This window comes from Equus asinus, chromosome 8 (assembly GCF_041296235.1).
Source record: "Equus asinus isolate D_3611 breed Donkey chromosome 8, EquAss-T2T_v2, whole genome shotgun sequence".
Classification (NCBI taxonomy): Eukaryota; Metazoa; Chordata; class Mammalia; order Perissodactyla; family Equidae; genus Equus; species Equus asinus.
The window spans coordinates 95207066-95228908 of NC_091797.1; the positions used below are offsets into that span (position 1 = coordinate 95207066).

The 21843-nt window shown below is 47.1% G+C and overlaps 1 long non-coding RNA gene and 1 gene segment (V, D, J or C); one reads left to right on the forward strand and one right to left on the reverse strand.

Moving 5' to 3' along the window:
- The window catches only part of LOC106848155 (immunoglobulin lambda variable 3-19-like), a 168917-nt gene that overhangs the window by 50003 nt on the left and 97071 nt on the right, over positions 1 to 21843 (forward strand).
- Positions 12721 to 13991, reverse strand: LOC139046104 (uncharacterized). Its single transcript, XR_011505673.1, has 3 exons — positions 13869 to 13991; positions 13628 to 13756; positions 12721 to 13509 (listed from the first exon to the last, which is right to left on the reverse strand). It is a non-coding gene; the product is annotated as an uncharacterized lncRNA (long non-coding RNA).

Here is a 21843-nt window from a genome sequence, read left to right on the forward strand (position 1 = left end):
TGAGTGCAGCACCTACTCCAACCACCATATCAACAGAGTCCGTGGAAGGTCCCTGGGTATGGGATGAAGCCTAACAGTGATGGAAGCAACAGAAAGGGGGATGGGATCCCGAAATGCTTCTCAGGCTCCACCTCTGGGGCTGACCTCTAATTAACCATCTCCACCATCCAGTCTGAGGACAAGGCTCAGTATCACTGTAGTGAGATCCATACAATAGATGGACAAGACAGGTAAGCCACAGTGACAGTGACAAAGGGGAAATGAGGCCAAAACCTCCGCTCCCTCTTCCCCATGGGAGCTCAGGGTGAGCTGCTGCCTCTCCCTCTCCTGGACCCTGAGACCTTTGACTCTTCTCCTTGCAAACACCATCACTGTGTACCTCTTCCCCATCAAATCACTAAAATGAGGCTGGTACAGGTCAAAATTTAGGTCACTGACAATGCTCGGGTGATGTCAGCTGTAGCTCCAGGACCTGCTTCTGTTAAAGGGAGCTGGCACAGCAGGGACTCTCTTCCTGGTGACAGCCTGCATCTAGTGACCTGTGTGTGTTGTGGGACAGAGGTATGGCCCCCACCCCATTCAGTAGGATCTGAAGAGCAGGACTGTGATGAGAGAGCAGAACAGCCCAGACAGGAAAATGACCCTGAGGCAGTGTCTGGACTTAGATGACTCTGTCCCCAGGGAGCTTCAGTCCCTGTGCTCCCAGCAAGAGGCTGTGCTCAGGGAAGAGACACAGATCATGGGGTTCCACTGGTGACCCTGGAAGTCATCTGCAGCTTGGCCTGACTCACAGGAAGGATGGTTCATAGCAGGACTCCTGTCAAGGTTGAGGGCACAGTAGGAAGCACTTGGCCGTCAGAGGAGGCAGGACAGAGAGACATGAATCCCATGGTGGGTGCTGAGCTGGGGTCCAGTAGGGAAGTGGGGTGCATGTTAGGAGGTCTGAGGCAGGAGCAACATGGAGTACACCCTGTTCTTCTCCAGCTGTGGTAGATTCTCAGCTTTTGATGCCAAGAAGCCTCCACATTTTGCACAAATGATCTTTCTAGGGACAGACCAGGGACAGCAGCAGGGAATGTGGGAAAGAGGATACTGATATGGAAGATATTTCGACTCCCCTGAGTCTCAGCCCGGTGGGTTATTCACCCCAAATATGTTTTGAGAGGGAGAATGTTTCCTGGATTTATTGAATTCCTAAATACCTTTTCTGGAATCTGAAAAACAAGCATATTTCACAAACACCCATATGTTTGAGTCAACACGGAGCAGCCATATTGACCAAGTAACCCTGGTCCCTGGGCCGTGACCTTAGCATGGTCGGGTGGGATTTCAGGGCTGAACCCCAGAATTTCAAGCTGGTCCACCATGTCTGAGCTCTGAGATGGAAGATCCTGGAGCTGCCTTTGGCCTGGATGACTCCCAAGGGTGCCGGAGGGGAGGAGGTGGCTGGTCTTCTAGTGAGGGATTAGATATGGAGCAGGAAAAGCAGGACAAGAGATGGACATCAGGGTTCAATTCTGTAGTGACATGTGTCAGCTTGTGGATGGCTGAGTCACAGGGGTCACAGGGCCTTCTCCATCCTTCCCACTCCAGTAAAGGGCTGATCTACAAGTTTTGTCCCCAACAAGACCTCCTGTGGGTCCCTCCAGTAGAGAACTTCCTCCACCACTTACACTGTATGAAAGGGAGTCAGGAGGACTGTAGGGAAATAAATCCAAACCCCAGTGTGGACGACACCACACCCAGGCCCAGCTGGGTCTTGTGGTGCTAACAACATGGAGGAAGGTCAGCAGTAGCCTCTGATGGACAGACAGAGGGACGAACTGCCAGAAGTGATGACAGTAAATGTAAAGGGAGGCAAATAAAGACCATCTCCTGCTGTGCTTAGATGGTGACCATGCAGTGAGGGAGCTGCCACTACAAAGCCTTGTCAGAGAGGGACCAAAGGCCATTAGAGGCCATCTGTCATGATCAAAGTTATGATAGAGGACATAACCAGAGGCCACTGTCAGCTCTTGTCATGTGAAAGTGACTAATTTACAGTGGGAAGGGCTGGTGTCCCTTTCTGGGTTGTTCCACACCCATGCAGTTGACCTCACAGATGCCAGGTGATCCTGAAACCTGGGGTAACACTTTGTGTCAAAAGTACTTGTTGCTGTGGCCTCGGCAGAGTCTTGTTAATGGACGTCATGTAGTGTCATGATCACATTTGGGGAATCTCTAAAGCCTGGGGAACTATCGACAAATAAGTCCATGGAACAGATGAACCAGGTCACAGGACATATGTTGGAGCTGATGTGGCTGTGAGTGTGACAGGGGAGGCCAGGCAGGTGGGCCGGAGTGGAGTGTGCTGGAGGAGGGGTGCTTCCCCTCCTGCCCATCCTGCATCTGCTTCCCTCATCCCCTCCCTTCTTTCTTCCAGTTCTTCTTCTTCTCCTTCTCCTTCCTCTTCCTCTTCCTCTCCCTCTCCGTCTTCTCTCTCCCTCTGAGATGTTTGGATTTCTCCCTGGAGGTTATGTTTTATTTAACTCTTCCGGAATACCTGTATCTTATGCTATTTCCTCCTTTTTCATGCACTCTTTCCTCAATTTTTTCCAGTCCACAGTATGTGTGTGTGTGTGTGTGTGTGTGTGTGTGTGTGTGTGTTTGTGTGTGTCCGAATGACTTAATCCCTTAATGATTCATAACACCAAAACTAATGACATTGCGTCTGTCATTCTCCTAGGTGTCCTGTGTGGCAACCAGAATGCTGCCCCTCTATTGCAGGATGGCATCCTCATTCCCCAGAAGAGAGGGTGCCGGCAGCTGCAGTTCCAGGACTTGCTTCTGCTAAAGAGAACTGGCACAGTGGAGACATTCCCCCTCCTGGTGGCAGCCTGCATCTAGTGACCTATGCGTATGGTGGGATAGAGGCAGGGCCCTCTCCACCATTCAGGAGGATCTGAAGAGCATGCCCAGCACCAGAGACCCATAAGATCTACTAAAGGCTGTGATAACCTCACAGGTCAATATCCTGCATCCTTCATCCCATCCTGTCCTCAGGATGGGTTCTCCGGTTTATCTTGACTTCCTGCACACCAGTCTCTAAGTGAGAGTTTGCTCCTGGGAATTTGACTTGCCACAGTTGATTTCTTTCTTTTCTTTGTTTTTTTTTTTCAATTGACTCTCCTGAGGAGAGATCTCAAGTTTTATTCAGGGATGTTTCCCCCAGGTGTCACTAAATATTCATTGATATAATTAAATAATTAGTTAGATAAGTCTGTGTGAGGGAATGAAAGCATCCTGATTATAACCATTACTTTCATTTGAAGGAATCTTACATGTGAAATGTTACTTTGATTCCTTTTTTACACCATAAATTTTGAGCCCCTCTTATGGACCATTTCTATGCCAACCACTGTCATACAGAGGGAAAGAAAATAATGCTGGGGACCAGAACATAGTCAACTGAACATAGTCAATCGGTCTATACAACGTCCACTTGTAATATATAAGTCAGGAATGATTGGGGCTCTGCCATTCGTGACTCTGGGACTCAGGGTGAGTCATCCCAAGTCCAGACTCAGCGTGTCATTCATGTAATAGGAGCCTGAACACTCACTGATGCTCAGAGTTCCTGGGAGGCAGAAATGGCACAATTTGTATGAAGCATGGGTCAGAGTATTGGCACATGACAATTTTTCCTTAATTATCAATCTTCAGTGACCTTCAGAGTCACATGAATAACCCAACATTGTATTCAGTGCTCCAGGCAGAACTGGATCTACTCCTGGGCTCTTCCTCCAGTGCCCTCTGCTCTCAGCACCAGGGAGGTCATAGTCCGGGTCTCAGAGTTCCCACAGCTAGAAATAGTTGAAGAGGGAGTTGAGCAGAGTCTTGAGAACTTAGCATCTCAGATGCCCCTTTCTCACTTTGTGGTCCTTCTAGAGCACAGGGCCTGTGTCAGAACCATAGACGGGGTCTCCCTTCCCCATAGGAAGAACAGATCCTTTCTCAGTTGACCACGTGCCAAGCATACCAGGGACAGAGGCCAGAATTGAGACTGAGCTGGTAGTGACCATCATAGGACAAGCCATGCTGGAACCTCCATGGAGGCCCTGAGTTTGTGACAGAGTCTCCTGGGCCCAGGAGGAGGAGTTTGTGGGGCCGAGGGTGAGGGCTAAATGGTAGATTCTCTCCCCTCTATTTCCTTTGGTGCCTGTCTCCTCTCAAAACCTCAAACAGCCTCTTCTGTGAGCCAGTGAGGGCTTATCTGACTTCCCTACTTGGGCAGGCTCTGCCTTTGGGTGACCACAGGGCCTGGGGGAGCCTTGTCCAGTTTTGGGTGTTTCAGGAGACAGAGCTCTGGGGCATCTCCGCCATAGCCTGGGCCCCTGTCCTGCTGCCCCTCCACACCCTCTGTACAAGTGTTGACCCCAGGCTCTTCTGGCAGGCTCAGCCAGCACAGGACTCTGAGCTCGGCCTGCCGCAAACCTTGAGCTCAGCCCAGGCACAGTGTCAGGGTGTGACCTTCTGGGTTTGGGCCCTTTACTTCAAGCCCCCTCTCCTCTCCTCTCTTAAGGTTCTGTGGACTCCTAGGAGCTGAGGGACCCACCCTCAGTGTAGATGGCACTGGGACAGATGACCACAATCACCTGCTCTGGAGATGACCTGGGGGATAAATATACATCTTGGTCACAACTGAAGCCAGGCCAGGCCCCTGTGCTGGTCACTTGTGAGGCTAGCAAGTGACCTTCATGGATCCCTGATTGATTCTTGGGTTCAAAATCTGAGAACACCACCACCCTGACTATTAATGGGTCCCAGGCTGAGGACAAGGGTAACTACTACTGTGCCACCTACCATGGCAGTGGGAGCAGTTTGCAGTGACTCACAGTGATGCAGACAGATGGGAAAGTGGGACAGAAACCTGCCTGCCCTGGCTTGGCCCTCACTCTTACCACCCCTCTGAGCAGCTGTGGTCAGGCCTTAGTCTCAGGCATCTCTGTTCCTGACCCAGACACTCCAGGGCTAAGAGACTCTGAGAAGGTTCTCTGTCCTCTCAGGGTCTCTGTTTATCCTGATCAAAAATTGAGTGTGAGTGATAGTCTGAGCCATGGAGACTGAAGTCAGGATTAGAGTAGACAAGAAAGGTGTAGGAAGTCATGATACGTCACATCGGCCCCAGATGTAATTATGTGTCACAGAGGAGAGGAAAGCTGTGACAGATGGTCCAGTCTTGCTGAAATTCCCCTTCTTTTTGGGTAGAACCAGCACAGAGGAGGCCCCAGGGGCTGCATCTTGACTAGTTCCCTGTATGAGGCATCTCCTGCATCCTAATGGACTGTCCCAGGCCCTCCCTACTGGCTCTAGGGCCCTTCCTATGGTGAGATGTCACAGAAAGTGCAGAGGAAATACTGATACCACCTTCGATCCCACCTGGGAACTTTCTCCTGGCCACACTGTCCTCCTACTGCCCCCAAAGTCCTGTCTCTTGGACCAGGCACGCCTGACCCTATTGGGGTTGACCTTGGGTCCCTGTGGGTTTATTTGATCATGATGCTCTGGACTGCTTTCCTTGGCACTCACTAGGAAACCCTCCATGTCAAGGGCCAGATCTGCTCCTCCTCTCTACTTTATAAGGCTATAGGCATGAGGGAGTCCCTACTCTGCAGGGCTGTGGTTCTCTGCCTGCAGGAATGTCTGACACCAGACAAAGAGCACCAGACTCACTGGGGTTTATTTTGTCTCTCAATTTCTCCCTTTCTTCAGTAGTCAAACTATTTTAATTTTCATACATTTGTGCATACAGGAAATTTGAGAGGATAGTACAGTAAACACTCATAAATCCTCTCCCTAGAATCCACACTGCAAACTTTGGACCCTACTGGTCTCTCTTTCTCTTTCCCATCTGTCCACAAAAATATAAATATACATATTTTTCTACTAAGCCTGACATTGTTATCATATATGAGAATGCTAACAACAATACTCTGCCTGGTCCATAGTCGCATTTCCCCCGTTGCACAAGAATATCTATAATAGCTGTTTAGTTTTTAAACCGAGCAGTATCCTAAGATTCACACTCTCACATTTCGTTGTTAGCTGTTTCTGATCTATCATTTCTCAGCCCAGATTCTTTTGAACCAGAGGCTTCCACGAAATTTTCTTAAAGTTCCCTAAGAAAGGACCACGCTCATCGTACACAATAGGACTGTGTTCACCTGTTGAGTCAATTTTAAGTTTTAGGGACTCACAGGGAGATCACTTATGACTGCTGGGCACTGAATTGCAGAGGTGGGTAGAAGGGGGCTGATGATGGTGCTGTCAGGGTCTATAAAATTGGACAAGGTCTACTGGGCAGATGGGAAGTTGAAGAGATGAGCGTGTAACTTTACACACAGAGTTTTCCCGTACTGTATCTCATGCCCAGCCCCCACCCCATCCATGCACATGTTGTAAACAGGAATCACGCTGGGGAGAAGTCGCTGGGACTGGGAAGTTTGCATTTTCTCCCACCTTCTCCCTTGGTAATATATTATGTCTGTCTATTTTGTATTTTATTAGTGTTTGTGTTCTACAGACATGCCTGATGTCCAAATTGGTGATTTCTGAAGATGAGGTGTGAGGAGGGAGAGGAGGTTTGGGTCTGGGCGTAAGGACAATCCTGATTAGGGTGATGATGCAGAACTGCAGACATTGTTTCCACTGCACTAGTGCGAGGAGGGATGGAGTCCAGGCTACAGTGAGATTTGCTCATCTCGGGGTGTTACCAGGGCTTGACCATAAGCATCACGTCTACTGCACGCCTTTTGCGGAAAACACCCCACAAATGCAGCCATGGCTGGAGCACAAACAAAGAGATGCTTAACTGCCAATCACAGACATTTCACAAGTCCAGGTGATTATTATTTTATATGGCTTAGGAGTCTCAAAACAAACAGAGGAAAGATTATGTTTTCAAAGTGATCTTGAGGGGAGAGTCTCAGGGAGTAAGTTAATTAGTAGCACAAGATTTTTCCCAGAACAGCAAGGATCACATGTTTGGTGAGAACCTAGTGATGCCACCATGTAGGGGGGATGGTGCCTGGATGAGGAGCAGGACGGAAATGAAAAGTCCACGTTTCAACATGCAATGAGTTGGCACATTGAAGACAGGTAGCATATGCTGAGTTTTGTGTAAGAAACTGCAAACAACTGCTTCTTTATCCAAATTGATGAATGAAAACATTTCACCAGTATCATGGTGTAACATGTGTAGGTGTTGTAAATGATGGTTCCCATCCAGAAAACCTGTTCTGTTTCAAAGTACAACCCCAACCTTCACAGTTACATATTTCACTTATACCAAAGGCTTAATCTTCATCTGAAACAAGGTCCTGGGTGTAACTGGGTTGAGTCTGGATGGCTATTGACCCATCAATCATTGGCTGGATATGTTTCCCCCTCCTGTCTGAAGAAAAACAAAATCTGACATCTCAGAAAGCATGGCTTTCCTCACAAAGGGCCAGCATCCAAACTCTTAGAGGGACAGTGAAGAAATTTCTGGATGACCTAGAAAAATGGTGAACTATACACATAAAGACCATTTTCTGGAGGATGTTTAACAAACATGTGACAACCTGAACAAGAGGCACAAAGATCTCCTACAACACAGGGAAAGACAGAGTCTTAGCAGGGGAAATGTCCACATGGGAAATACACATTTTTTTTTCTTTTTCTCCCCAAATCCCCCCAGTATGTAGTTGTATATTTAGTTGTGGGTCCTTCTAGTCGTGGCATGTGGGACGCCGCCTCAACGTGGCCTGACAAGCAGTGCCATGTCCGCGCCCAGGATCTGAACCGGGTAAACCCTGGGCCACCGCAGCAGAGCATGCAAACTTAACCACTTAGCCACGGGTCCAGCCCCCCAAAATAAAAAATTTTTAAGTGTGGATTTTTTTGAAAGGAAAAACCAGAAGCTCCCTCCACATACACTCGCGTCACGTATGAGAGCTGAGGTCCAATGTGAGAGATGGGGACTACACATGGAAAAAAAATCATATACTGTTAAAAAATTATTGACAATTATAATTGGATGATTAAATGTATAGTTGACATTTCATGCTAATGGACCATGAGCAGTCAATAGATGATATTTTATGCACCAGATCCCTAAGACCTAAGGAATAATTCCAGGATTCTTCCACGGTAAAGACTATGAAAATGTCACTCTACTTCCTTCTGGAATATGGTGTCCTTGGGGTTTCTGATCAGCCCCAAAGGAAGCAGGAAGCTGACTGCCCTCCCAGGTGCATGACAGGCCCAGGTCAAGGTGCAGCAGCGCCCCCACAGGCATCTGGCAGAACTGAGAGGGAGACTCTTCATCAGAGACCCAAAAATTTTGGTAAGGACTTTCCCACAGCCCCTCTCCAAGCCCAGGCAGGTTCTAGAACATTCATAAGAGGTGATTATTTAGGGCATAAGACCTCTCTCTTCTCTCTTCATCCCCAAGTGACCTTGGGACTCCCACTGCCTCTCTCGGCCCCTTCCTTCCCTGCCAAGGACACTCTCAAAATTCCATACTCCCATTCACATCAGCAAATCTGTAGAAATTTAGCGAAAGCAGTGACTGGTCACTCACTCGGGACAGTAGACAGGTGGCTCAGGACCAGAGGCACATGCAGGTTGTGATGCTCAGAAACTGTGATCAGCAGTAGGACACTGCACTGATCTAAGCCTTGTATGGTCATCTCTATAGTTAACACTTCTATGATCAGTTCAGAAAACACAGACTTCACCTCTGAGCTCTGCCATGGTCAGGCCAGCCCAGGAGTGAGTCCAGGACACAAGTGGAGATGTCAGACCCAGAGTATGGGACCAGCAAGAGGAGGAGAATCCTCTGGTCTGATTTCTTCATGGATTTCCGTCCCCTCTCTGTGTCCCTTGGGGCTGAGTCCTTCTCTGAAACCAGAAAGCTCCTCAAGCAGCAGCCCCTGAGCCCTGGCTGATCTGCATACCCAGAAGCTCTCTCCAGCAAGGAGATAAGAGAGGCCTAGGAGGAAACCTGCCCAGCCTTAGGCCTCAGGGAGCAGAATTGGGGGCACCTCCATCATGGCCAGGACTCCTCTCCTCCTCGGCCTCCTCATTCATTGCACAGGTGCTTCCCCCAGGCCCACCCCCAGCCCCAAGGCTCTGGGACAAGCCTGGCCCTGACTCTGAGCTCAGTAGGGTGGTGGACAGGATCCTCATGACCTTGCTGCAGGATGGTGGGTTGGTGGGACAGAAATCCCTCCACTGTGCTCACTGGCTCTGTGTGAGCCCTGAGGGACTGCACCTGCCCAGAGAAAGGGAGGAGGAGGTTCTCATTTTCACAAAGGCTCCATCCACTAGTCAGACCCATGGGCCAATGGGCTGAGAGTGATGAGGTGGGGAGACATCTTGTGAGTCCACAGATACCCAGGAACTCAGGCCAGGCCAAGCAGGCAGAGGATTTGCAAAGGATGAGATACATCTCCTCTTTGCTCTCTTGCAGGTTCTCTGGGCTCTTATGAGCTGACTCAGCTGTCCTCCATGTCGGTGGCCCTGGGACAGACACCCTGTATCACCTATGGGGGAAACAACATTGGAAGGAAAAGTGCTTACTGGTACCAGCAGAAGCCAGAGTTGGTCATCTATAGTGATAGCAGCCAACCCTCTGGGATCCCTGACCGATTTTATGGCTCCAACTCAGGGAACACAGCCACCCTGACCATCAGCAGGGCCCAGGCCAAGGACAAAGCTGACTATTACTGTACTGTATGTGATGGCAGCAGGAGCATCAGTCAGTGACTCATGGTGACACAGACAGATGGGGAAGTAGGATGCAAACCTCCCTGCCCTGACCTGGCCCTCACTGTCACCCGCCCTCTGAGCAGCTGTAGGTCAGGACTTAGGCTCGGGTGTCCTTTCTGGTCCTGGCCCAGCCTCTCCAGGGCTGGGACTCTCAGGAGGTTCTCTGTCTTCTTAGGGCCTCAGTTTATCCTGTTGAGAAATGGCAGGATTGGGGGTTGTTCTGGCTATGGGGACTGTGGGCAGGTTTGTATTAGACACAAAAGATGTAGAAATTCATCACATAGTCTCCACATATAATTAAGTGTCCTGTGAGAGGAGAGAGATGTCTTACATGGGGCAGCCCTGCTGGAATTCCTTTTCCTTGAGTAGGACCAGCACTGTGGAGGTTCTTGAATGAGGCATCCTTGACATCTGGACTGGCTGTGTGAAGCATTCAAAGATATGTAGAAGAGTCCTCTGCTCCTCCTGGGGTTGTTTATATCCTAAGATTTTAGAGACACTGCAGAGAAAGTGTAGACACTACCTCGGGTCCCTCCTGGGGACTTTCTCCTGGCAAAACTGCCCTCCCACTGCCCCCAAAGTCCCCATCACCTGCATCAAGCAGAGCTGACCCTATTGGGGTTGACCCCACTTCCTTGTTGGGTTTGGATTTGGTCAATGGGCTCTGAATTGCATTCCCTGGGGCTCATCAGGAAATGCTCCAGGCTAAGCTGGGGACCTTCTCCTTGTATTCATTTTCCATGGCTACAGGCAGAATGGAAGCATCTCTGCTGGGTGAGGCTGAGGGAGTCGGCCTGGAGGGACGTCTGATACCAGAGCATGAGTACCAGTTTCACTATTTTGTTTTTTTCTCTCAATCTCCCCATTTCTTCAGAAGCCCAATGACAGTGCTGGAAGCTTTGATAGTGAGGATGGTGCAGGAACCATCCAAACAGCCGATGGGAAATCCCATCACATGAACCAGTGAACATGTCTCTGCAAGGCCCTGGATGTCAACAGACAGAGATTCTTGGGTTTCAATAGAAACTAACTCTGACAAAAAGCACACTGAAAAAGGAAATACTGACATGTGTCCCAGCTGCTTTAAAAAATAAACAAAGAAACACTCATTTGTAGAAATACTTCAAGCAAAGTTTTAGGGATGTAATTGAAGTCTCTCAATGACAGAAGATGGTGCAGGTGTATTGAAAAAATATTGGCCAATAATGTTCTGAATTCTATGAAAACTCTAATCCCACCGATCCAAAAGTTTCAACAAACGCCATCACTGAAAAAAACGCCACAGCAACAAATTGTTTAAGACAGTGAAAACAAGACAATCTTAAAAGCAGCCAGAGAGAAATGACACTATTATCAAGGGAACAAAAATAAGGAATCTTCCAGATTCCTCATTGGAAAAAATGTAAGCGAAAGACAGTGGATTGACATCTTTAAAATGTTTGAAAGAAAAAAAATCTTAATTCTTTACCCAGTGAAAATATATTATAAAAAGGAAAGCTAAATAAAAGAATTCTTTAGACATGCAAAAACTGTCAGAATTGGTCATGAGCAAACCTGCAATCCAGGAAACATTTAGTGAACACTTGTCAGGCAGAAGAAGATGATACCAGAAAGAATCTGAATCAACAAAAATGAATAAAGAGAATTGGAAATGCTAACTACAGGGATAAATATTAAGAGTTTTGCTTATTATTTATAGTTTTTGAAAGATAATTTACTGAGTAAAGCAAAACTAAATAACCATGTATGTTGAAATTTATAATGCATGTAGAACTAAAATGTTTGACACCAATAGCTAAAAGAGTGAGAGAGAAGAGATGGAAGCATCTTATAAGGTTCTTATACTATATGTGATGTGATATAATATCACCTGAATGTAGGCTTTGTCAAGTTACAGATAATAAGATGGCAAAGAGTTATAGCTGGTAAGACAAAAAAGGACATAAAATGGAATTGTAACATAACTTTATTAAGAAGAAACAGATTAAAAAAAGATGAATAAAGAACAGATGGGACAAAGAAAATAAATAATAAGATGTGATATAAAAATACATTAACAAGTATATTCATTGTAAATGGTCTAAATATCATAATTAAGAGATAGAGACTGTCAGATTTAACATAAAATGAAGACCCACCTAGGCTGCATGGAAGAAATCTACAAAATAAAAAGATGTAAAATTCTAAGCAAGAGTTCCTGATAAATATTCTCCCCAATTCTGCTTCCCAATGCAGGACAAATAAAAATTCATATTGAACAGACAGAGGATTCTGAGATAACCTGGACACGTAAAAACAGCCAAGATGGCAAATTTTAAGTCATACATGTTTTACCACAACAAAATAACTGGAAAAAAATCACAGTGAATAGATCATGAGGAACAGCTATAGAAATGCCCTTCAGCTCTCCCATCCCAGCTTCCAAGAGCTGGGACCCCTCGCAAGAACACAAGGTAAATAGGCACATACATGTTAGATCAAGGTGAAGAAGGGAGGCTCTGAAGATGTAGTGGAAGGAGGCTGTGAGGATGAAAGCCAAGATGGCCTCATTTGTGTGGGGACAGCCCTGTGTGAGGGCTTTGGTAGGGATTTTGTTTGCTTCATTGAAATCATGTAAAATGTTGGCATTCATTACTTGTTATATTTCCTCATAATGCTATTAATTAATGTTGGGTGATTAGTGATATTTTTATCTTCCTTTACTTACTGGGTTTGATTTTCTCTTCTTTTTTTACCTTTAACAGGTGAGAGCTTAAGCCGTTTATTTTAGATCTTTCTTCATTTTTAATGTTCAGCGTTTAGAATGATAAATTTTCCTCAAAGCACTGCTTTAGCTGCAGTCATTAAATTTTGATGTTTTGTTTTGTGTTAACAAAAGTCAGTATTTTCTCACTTATGTTGTGATTCCTCATTGGCTCCCATTTACTTCAAAGTAGTATACTCTTCAATTTTCAAGTTATTGAGATTTTCCACATTTCTTTAGGTAGTGGTTTAAATGTTATTGTCTGGTCATGCTTTTTATGATTCCAGTCCTTTTAATTTTGTGATATTTGATTAACGTCCAGAGTAGAGAGAATCCTGCTTAATTTTCCAGACATATTAAAAAATTTTGTCCTTGGTTACTATGGGTGCCATGTCCTACAAATGTTAGTTATGTCAAAGTGTAAACAGCGTTGTATAAATCTTCTATATCCTTGCTGATTCTCTCTCTCTTTCCCATCACTCCACTCCCTCTCGCTGGGAGACAGATATTGAAATGCCTGAATCTAATAGTAGAATTTTCAGTTCCTACTTTGGGAGAAGAAACTCTTCAAATCATGAGTTCAATGGCTTTATGATCCTGACAAAAGTCCTCCTGTGATTTCCCAATACTGACCAGGAAGAGAAAGGCAGAGCATAGATGCCACCTGGCAATGTCCCGGGAGCAGGTGAGGATCACAGGGATGTGCCCCCACTGGTTAGGCTGATTCAGGCAGAGATTTTGCCTTTTTCAAGGTCACAGATTCACGAAAATATCTATCAGAGAATCTGAAATCTATTTTTGAGTAACACATGATTATCTAAACTAAGGTCGTTGCATACATACAAAATTCTTACAGATCGTGCAACACACTGAAGTGAGTTCCAATCCACTGACAGTCTCAGACGCTGTTCAGTTAGCTGGAGATTCAACAGTGAACAAAGCTGGTCAAACTGCCTACTTCATGGAGCTTCATTCTGATGGATATCAGCAATAAAGAATGAATATAGTAAATAAATGTAAAAATCATTGAATGGTACAGTACAGAAGAAGGAGATTAGTGACGGTGAGTGTCTGGGGCCGTCTGTAACTAACCTGGTGACTGGCTGGCTCCTCTCTCCTCACATTCATTCAGCCTCCATGCCTTGGGCATAAACTGCCTCCTAGAGCTGAGCTCCTGGTCTTGGCTTCTGGGCTGCTGCCCCCTCTTCCGGGAGCCCCGACCTTTTTGTCACAGTGAAGAGCTGGTCACTGGAGAATCCCACTCACTGGCCCTGCTCATCTAGGGCCAGGAGATTCCAGCCCCCTCTATCCTTTACCCATGGGCTCTGCTCACCCCTCAGGCTCTGCTTCCTGTCCCCAAGCTGAGGCTGCATCACCATGGGGCTTCCTTTATTTCCAGGGATCCTCCTCACTCAGGCTTTGCTGGGAAGTGCATTGCTTAGGAGCCTATGCTGGCATGAAAACAATTCCCCCCTCAGAGGTGCTTTTTCAGTTAAATGAGTTCTTGTGGTCAAAGCCGGAGGCACATCACATGGTCAGTACCAAATCCCTGTTGCCAAATATTGTTACAATTATTCAGAGCCCTACACAGGGGTCAGTCACACCCACACACTACTGCCTGTTCCCCAGGAAAGAAACTCCTGGTGTGGGTTCTCCTCCACCAGCAGGGGGCAGCAGAGCTGCAGCCAGGAGCATCCAGGACAGAGGCTGAGGTAGCCCAGGAGCAGCCACAAGGGAGACAATCCCTGAGGGTCAGTACGTGTGGAGGGGTCAGTGCACAGACTGGAACTCAGGACAGTTCATCCCATCCCCTCAGGGTTCAGAGACCACATTCTGAGGGTCAAATTCACACAGTGACACACAGGACACTGAAGTGACCCAGGCACAGTGAGTGCCTCCCCTGGGAACTGCAGGTCAACTGACTGTGCAGCAGAAGCCCCAGAGAGCTGACTCCTCTGTCCTGGTCACGTCCAGAGACACCCTGATCACTCACCCTCTGCTTCTCCATCCCCACCTCCAGGCAGACCCTGACTTGCGGTTGCAGCTTCTTTACTCAGGGTCATCTCAGTGTGAGGGGACAGGCGGGGCAGCAGGATGGGGCATCCGCAGCCTCCTTCAGGAGACTCTCCAGAGTGAAGTGGACACTCACTCCTCAGGTCACAGCTCTGGTCACTGGGCTGTCCTTGGTTCAACGACAGGATCCACCTCACTGGAGGGACCACTGACCATCCAGTCCCCAGAGCTCACACCCTGTGCAAAGATATGACCCTCAGGACCCTCATAGAGGGCATGGAGCCATAAATTGGTGTCTCAGCCAGTGCTGGGTTAGAGGAGCTTTTAACAAGTTTATATTTATGATTTAAAAAACAAATCAAAGACAATGCCTATTGTTAGCCTATTGTGGGATGATGAAAGGGTGCATATATCATGTGTAATATGAGACTAGAAGTTGGGATGAATCTAGAAAAGTGGGTGGTTTTTTAACAAGGAAACTATCATATGTGAGATCATTAACAAAGATTCTAATGACACAGACCCACATTCTAATGATGTGGACGAGGGGGACAAAACTGTGTAGGAGACACTTTGAGAGGACAAGAAGGAGGACAAGGAAGTGATGGGGCCCATGGGAAGACCTTCAGCTGAATCTGTGTTGTCAGTTGTCTCTCAGGGAGGCAAGCTTAGCCCCATGGCCAGGCTCCTAGAAGGCCCACAGCCCCATTGGGCAGCCCAGGACAGACCACAGGCCAGAATATTTAGGGACAGCAGTCGTGTGGCCAAATCCCATGAAAGTGAGTGTAATCATGCATCCCAGAGTCCATGGCTGATTTTATGACATGAGAAGAAGCTTAGAAGAAGCTGGGAGACTCCACTTTTTCCCTCCTAATCAGCTGGCCTGTATCTTGCAGGTTTTAAGAATGATCTATGTTCATTCGTCAATTTTGAGCCCCAGATGAGGAGCAAATTCGCATAAACACAAAAACTCTCTGCCCCAAAGCACTGAGAGGGAAGAAGAGGGTCCTCATAAAGGCAGCAGTGCTGTTAGGTCTCAGGAGATAGATCTCTGGGGCACCTCCACCATGGCCTGGACCCCTCTCCTGCTTCCCCTCCTCACTCTCTGCACAGGTGCTGCCCACAGGCCCTGCCCAGAGGCTCAGGCCCCACAGGACCCTGGGCTGGGCCTGCACCAAACCCTGTGCTCAGCCCAGACACAGTCTCAGGGTGGGACCTGCTGGGTTAGGGTCCTTCATCCTCAATCCTCCTCTCCTCTCCTCTGTTACAGGTTCTGTGACCTCCCATGACTTGACTCAACCACCCTCAACGTTGGTGGCCCTAGAACAGACGGCAACAATCCCCTGCTCTGGAGATAATCTCGAGGATGAAAATGCTTACTGGTACCAGCAAAAGCCAGGCCAGTCCCCTGCCCTGGTCATTTATAAGGATAGTGAGTACCCCTCAGGGATCCCTGACCAGTTCTCTGGCTCAAACTTGGGAAACACAGCCACCCTGACCATCAGAGGGGCCAAGACAGAGGACGAGGCTGACTATTACTGCCAATCGTGGAGCAGTGCTAATGCTCACAGTGACACAGGCTGATGGGGAAGTGAGACAGAAACCTCTTCCCCATCTGTGTCACACTCTCCTCCAGCCCCAGGAGGACTGTCGAGAAAGTCATGAGCAGGTCTGTTCCAGGTCCCAGATCTGAAATCCCCAGGCTCCCCTCTCCTCCCAACCCTCTAGGCAGGTTTGGCAGAGGGTGTAAATTAGGAGAGGATACAAAATTTAATATTATAACAATATTTTATTTGTTTGAGGAGCCTCAGGGATGGTTGAAAATGTTAAATGAAGACCTGGACAGCATTCAAACAAAACCACATCTAACTTCCGGATATGAAAACTGCAATTTCTGAGATTAAAAAAAACGCCGTATGAGACTGACAACAAATTAGATGCTGCAAAAGAAGGGATTGCTGAACTTGATAACATAAAAATAGAAATTATTCAAAACAAAACAAAGAAAAATGACCAGAGCCTCAGTGATTTGTAGGACAATTTCATGCAGCCTAATACGTGTGTAATGGAGTCTCAGAGCAGAGAAAACAGGGAGGGGTGAAGATAAAGAATGCTTAGTGAAATAATGGCCACAAATGTTGCAAATTTAGTGAAAACACTAACTGAAATATCCAAGAAGCTCAACAAAGCACAAGGCCAGGAAACAAGAGAAAACAGCACCAACACATATCTTAATCAATTTTCTGAAAACCAGTGATGAGCAGAAAATATTAAAAGCCGCCTCAAGAAAACACACATTACCTACAGAGGAACAAACATAATGGTAAAAGCAGGTCTCTCATTAACAGCAATGCAAGTAAAGAGACAGTGGAGCAACGTCTTTAAAAGGAAAGTTTCCAAAAACATATCTTTAAACGTAAGAAAAAACTCTGTCAACCCTGAATTCTTTGTCCAGTGAAAATAGCTTTCAAAAATGATGCAAAATAAACATTTTCAGACATGCAAAAAGTTACATAATAGGTCACCCGCAAGAAGAATTAGTAACAAACAGCCCTCAGACAGAAGGAATGTTATAACAGGAAGGAATGTGAATCTACACGAGGAAATGAAAAGCATCAGATGATAACTAAATGGATAAATATAGAAACATTTGTATTATGTTAATGTCTATAAGAGATAACTGTGTCAAGCAAAGAAAAAAAACCAATATGCCTTGGTTTTTAGTGAATGTCAAAATAAAATTTGTGACAAGAATAGCAGAAAAGTTGGGGGAAGAGAATAGTATGGGAAAATATTCAGATATTACATGTGAAGTGACAGCGCTGGAGGATAGACCTTGATAAGTAAGATTAGTGCTGTGACCCTAAAGCAACTACTCTAAAAAAACTATTTTAACAAAAAAGATTTGGCTAATAAGGTGTATTATTGAGAGTTCTCCAGAGAGTCAGAACCAATAGAAGATAGGTAGATGATAGAAAGATAGAAGATAGGTAGATGAAGTAATAGATTGTGTGTGTGAGAGAGAGAGAAGTTAAGGAAGTGGCCCATGCAATCATTGGGCTAGAAAGCCTGAAATCTGTAGGGCAAGCAGGAAGGTGGGATATTCAGGTAAGAGCTGATATGGCAGTGCTGCATCCAAATTACATCCAAAAATGATTGAAACTGTTAAGTGGAAACATGGAAGACAATAAAAATAGACAAATCAAACTTCTGGATAGGAAAACAAAATATCTCAGACCAAAAATGCAAGGGATGAGATTAATGTCAGATAGGACAGTACTGAAGAAAAGATGATTGCGCATGAGGGCATAGTAATAGAAACTACAAAACTAGAGAGAGAAAATATTTTTTTTAAATGAGCAAAGAATAACTCATTTGTAGGAATACTGTATGCAAAAACTTAGGCAGGTAATGGGAGTCTCCCAATGATAGAAAAAGGGGAAGGTGTATTGAAAACAATATATGAGGCTGTGTCACAGGGCTTCCTTTTTCCCCGGGGTCCCTTCTCATTCGGGCTCTGCGGGGACGTGCGTTGCTTAGGAGCCTGTGCTGGGATGAAAAAGACTCCCCTCCAAGTGTGCTTCTGCAGCTAAATGAGTTCTTCTGTGCAGAACTACCGCACAGGGAAAAGCACAGCACATGGTCAGTGCTGAGTCACTGTCATCAAATATTGTTCCGATTATTGAGAGCCCAGCACAAGCGTCAGTCATACCCACACACAGCTGCCTGTCCTGCAAGCAGGGAAGCGCCAAGTCTGGATTCTCCTCCACCAGCAGGGGGCAGCAGAGCTGCAGCCAGGAGCATCCAGGACAGAGCCTGGGGCTGCCCAGGTGCACACTCAGAAGGACAACAGCCGTGGGGGTCAGCAGGTTCTCCAAGGGTCAGGGAACAGACTGAAACTCAGGACAGTCCCTCCCATCCCCTTCAGCTGCAGTAACCACGTTCTGAGGGCCAAATTCACACAGTGACACCTAGTTCACCAAGGGGAACTGGACACAGTGAGTGCCTCACCTGGGAAATGTAGGTCAAATCATTTTCCACCAGTGGTCCTGGGGAGCTGACCCCTCTATCTTGGCACGTCCAGACACTCCCTGACCACTCACCCTCTGCCTCTCCTTCCCCACCCCAAGGGAGACTCCAACTCAGGGCTGCAGCTCCTCTGCTCAGGGTCATCTTGAGGGAGAGGGAGAGATGGGGCCCTTGGAGCCCCTAGTCCCTGGATGGAGCGTCCGCAGCCTCCTTCAGGAGACTGTCCAGAGTGAAGGGGATGCTCACTCCTCAGGTCACTGCACTGCTCACCAGGCTGCCCTTGGTTCAGTGACAGGATCCACCTCTCTGAAGGGACCTCGAACATCCAGCCCCAAGAGCCTGCACCCTGTACAAAGACGTGACCCTCAGGACCCTCATAGAGAGCATGGAGCCATAAACTGGTGTCTCAGCCAGGGCTGGGTTACTAGAAATTCTAAGAAGTTTACATAAAATATTAATGAAAGAAAACAAAGGGATTAAATAATTGTCAATGCCGTTTGCTGGTCTATTGTGGGATGAGAGGTGTCCTAGAAGCCATGCAAACACCAGATGTAAAATGAGACTAGAAGCTGTGATGGAAAGCAAGTAGTTGTTTAACAAGGAAACTACCACACACAAAATAGTTAATAAAAATTCTAACAGCACAAGTGCATTCAAAGGTAACTATGCCGAGGATGGGGACAAAAATTCGTGAGGAACAGAGAGAGAGTGTTAAAGAGGAGGAAGAAGACAATGGGTCCAATGCAAACCTTCAGTGAGTCAGTGTTGTAAGTTATCTCTCAGGGGCCTAGCTCAGCCCCTTGACCAGGTTCCTGGAAGGCCACAGCCCTGCTGGGCCAGCCAAGAGCAGGTCACAGGCCAGGAGGGTTAGGAGACAGTGGTCATGTGGTCAGACCCCAGGAAGGTGACTGTGATCTCAGACCATGGGTTATGACTTATTTTCTGACCTGAGATGTAGGTGGAGCAAGCTGGGGGACTTGAAGCTGTTCTTCCTCAGTCACCTGGCTGTCATGACAGCAGGATTGAGTGACTCCCCATCTCAATGAGGAGCCCCAGATGAAGGGTAAATTTACATAAACACCATCCCTCACTGCCCCAAAGGCACAAGAAGAAAATAAGAGTGTCTTTGTAGAGCCCAGCAGTGCTGTGAGCTCAGAAGCAGAATGCTGGGACATCTCTACCATGGCCTGGACCCCTCTCCTGCTCCACCTCCTCACTTTCTGCACAGATGCTGCCCTTCATGGCTCAGCCCCCAAAGAAACCAGGGAGCAGCCTGACCCTGAAGTTCAGCTCTGCAGAAGGGAGGCTGCAGGGTTTTTGCCCTCTGAGAATGAGACCCTCATCCTCACACTCACCTCTCCTCTCCTCTCTTGTGGGTTCTGTGGCCTCTTCTGAGCTGACTCAGCCCCCTGCCGTGTCTGTGGCCTTCAGGATAGATAGCCACCATCACCTGCCCGGGAGAGAGAGCACAGAAAGCTATTACGCTTACTGCTCCCAGCAGAAGTTAGGCCAGGCCCCTGTGCTGGTCATCTATGAGTCTAGTGAGAGGCCCTCGGGGATCTCTGATTGATTCTCTGGCTCCAACTTGGGGAACACAGCCACTCTCACCAACAGTTGGGCCCTGGCTAAGGACGAGCCTGATGATTACTATCAGGTGTGGGATAGTGATACTGATGAAGCTCATAGTGTCACAGTCTGACGGAAAAGTGAGACACAAATCCCTTCCCCATCTGTGTCACACTATCCTCAAGCCCAGGAAGACTGTAGACAAGCAATGAGCAGGTCTGCCCCAGGTCCCCTGATCTGAGATCTCCAGGCTGCCCTCTCATCTCAGCCCCCAAGGCAGGCTCTGCTGAAGGGGGATCAGGTGTGATTTAGGGCTGGCAGGACCAGGCCCTCCTGGTTTTTTCTGGGCCAGGGTGTGATTAGGAAATAGAGGGACTGAATGGAAGGACAGACACACATTCATGCTTCTTTGTAGTCCCTGGATTTCTTACACATGGTGATGATGACTATGGCATTGCCTTCTCTCCATGGCCCACATGTCCTGGACTAGCCCCAAACTGCCTGGAGCAGCTGAGTGCCTGAAGTCCCATGGCAGCCTGGGATTCTGAATGGAGCAAAACAGTGCAGTGGACACTGTGGTGTCCAACTAGATATCTCTTCACTCCTGCCCCCCCGCCCCCTGCCACAAACCAGCTGGGAGTCCCTGGCAGCTCAAAGTGTGTCCTCACTGAAAAATGCCATTGTCTGCAGAGAATTGCCTCCCCCAAGGTTGTGCCCCTTCTCTGAGTGCGATTTAGGTCCAATGACTGCACCATGCCAATTCTCCAGGGACTTGCCTCAGTTTAGGATGACCTTACAGGGCATCTAAGTTGAGTCCTCAATTGTTACCACATTGCAGGTCTGCCCAGTCTTAACTCCACACTCCCCTCCAGAGAGACCACTCAAACCCTGTGCATGCAATTCACCATGTCACAGTGTGCTTCCAGGGAGCCGGAGAGAAAGTAAAAGACCACAGGGAAGAGTACAGATGTGGAGAGATTTACACAGAGAGAGAACCCTGGAGTTCTGCAAATATCCCTAAGAGGACTGATGAGTCATGTGTGGGAGGAAACTGCCAGAGGCCCAGAATGAAACACCTAAAGTCATTTGGGGGAAGACTCTGCAGAACTTACATGCACACCCTATCAGAATAGCGTTTCTTCCCACCGTTAGGAATGGAAAAGCTCTTAATTAAATGGTATCTGGTTTACTAGTCCAAGAAGCTTTTCCTCAGTTTTCAGGACAAAACCAGTCCAAATAAATGGCTTCTCTGGTCCCACCTAAGAAAGTTAAAAGGAAGTTGAGATAGTATCAAACTGTTTCCAAGCAGCTTTACTGAATCCAAGAAAAATGTCACAATTATATCAAAAAAAATAAAAAAAAAACATTGTGCCACCCAACATGGAACAAGTTACAATGTTTGGAATTCTATCAAAGATTTTCTGCAAAGAAGCAGAAAAATATGACCCATAATGGGTAGAGAATTTAATCAATCCAAACTGGATAGGAAACTGCAGCCGTGATGACGTTGTAGACATGGATGCAGAAGAAATCACGATAACTGCATCCCTGTGCTCACGAGGGGAGAGGAAAGATTGAACGTGTTAAGTGGAGACATGGAGCCATAAGCAAAGAACTTCTAGAAATGAAACTAAAATCTGAGAGAAAACTGCACTGGATGAGTTTAACAGCAGGAGAGATGCTGCAAAAGAAAAGATGAG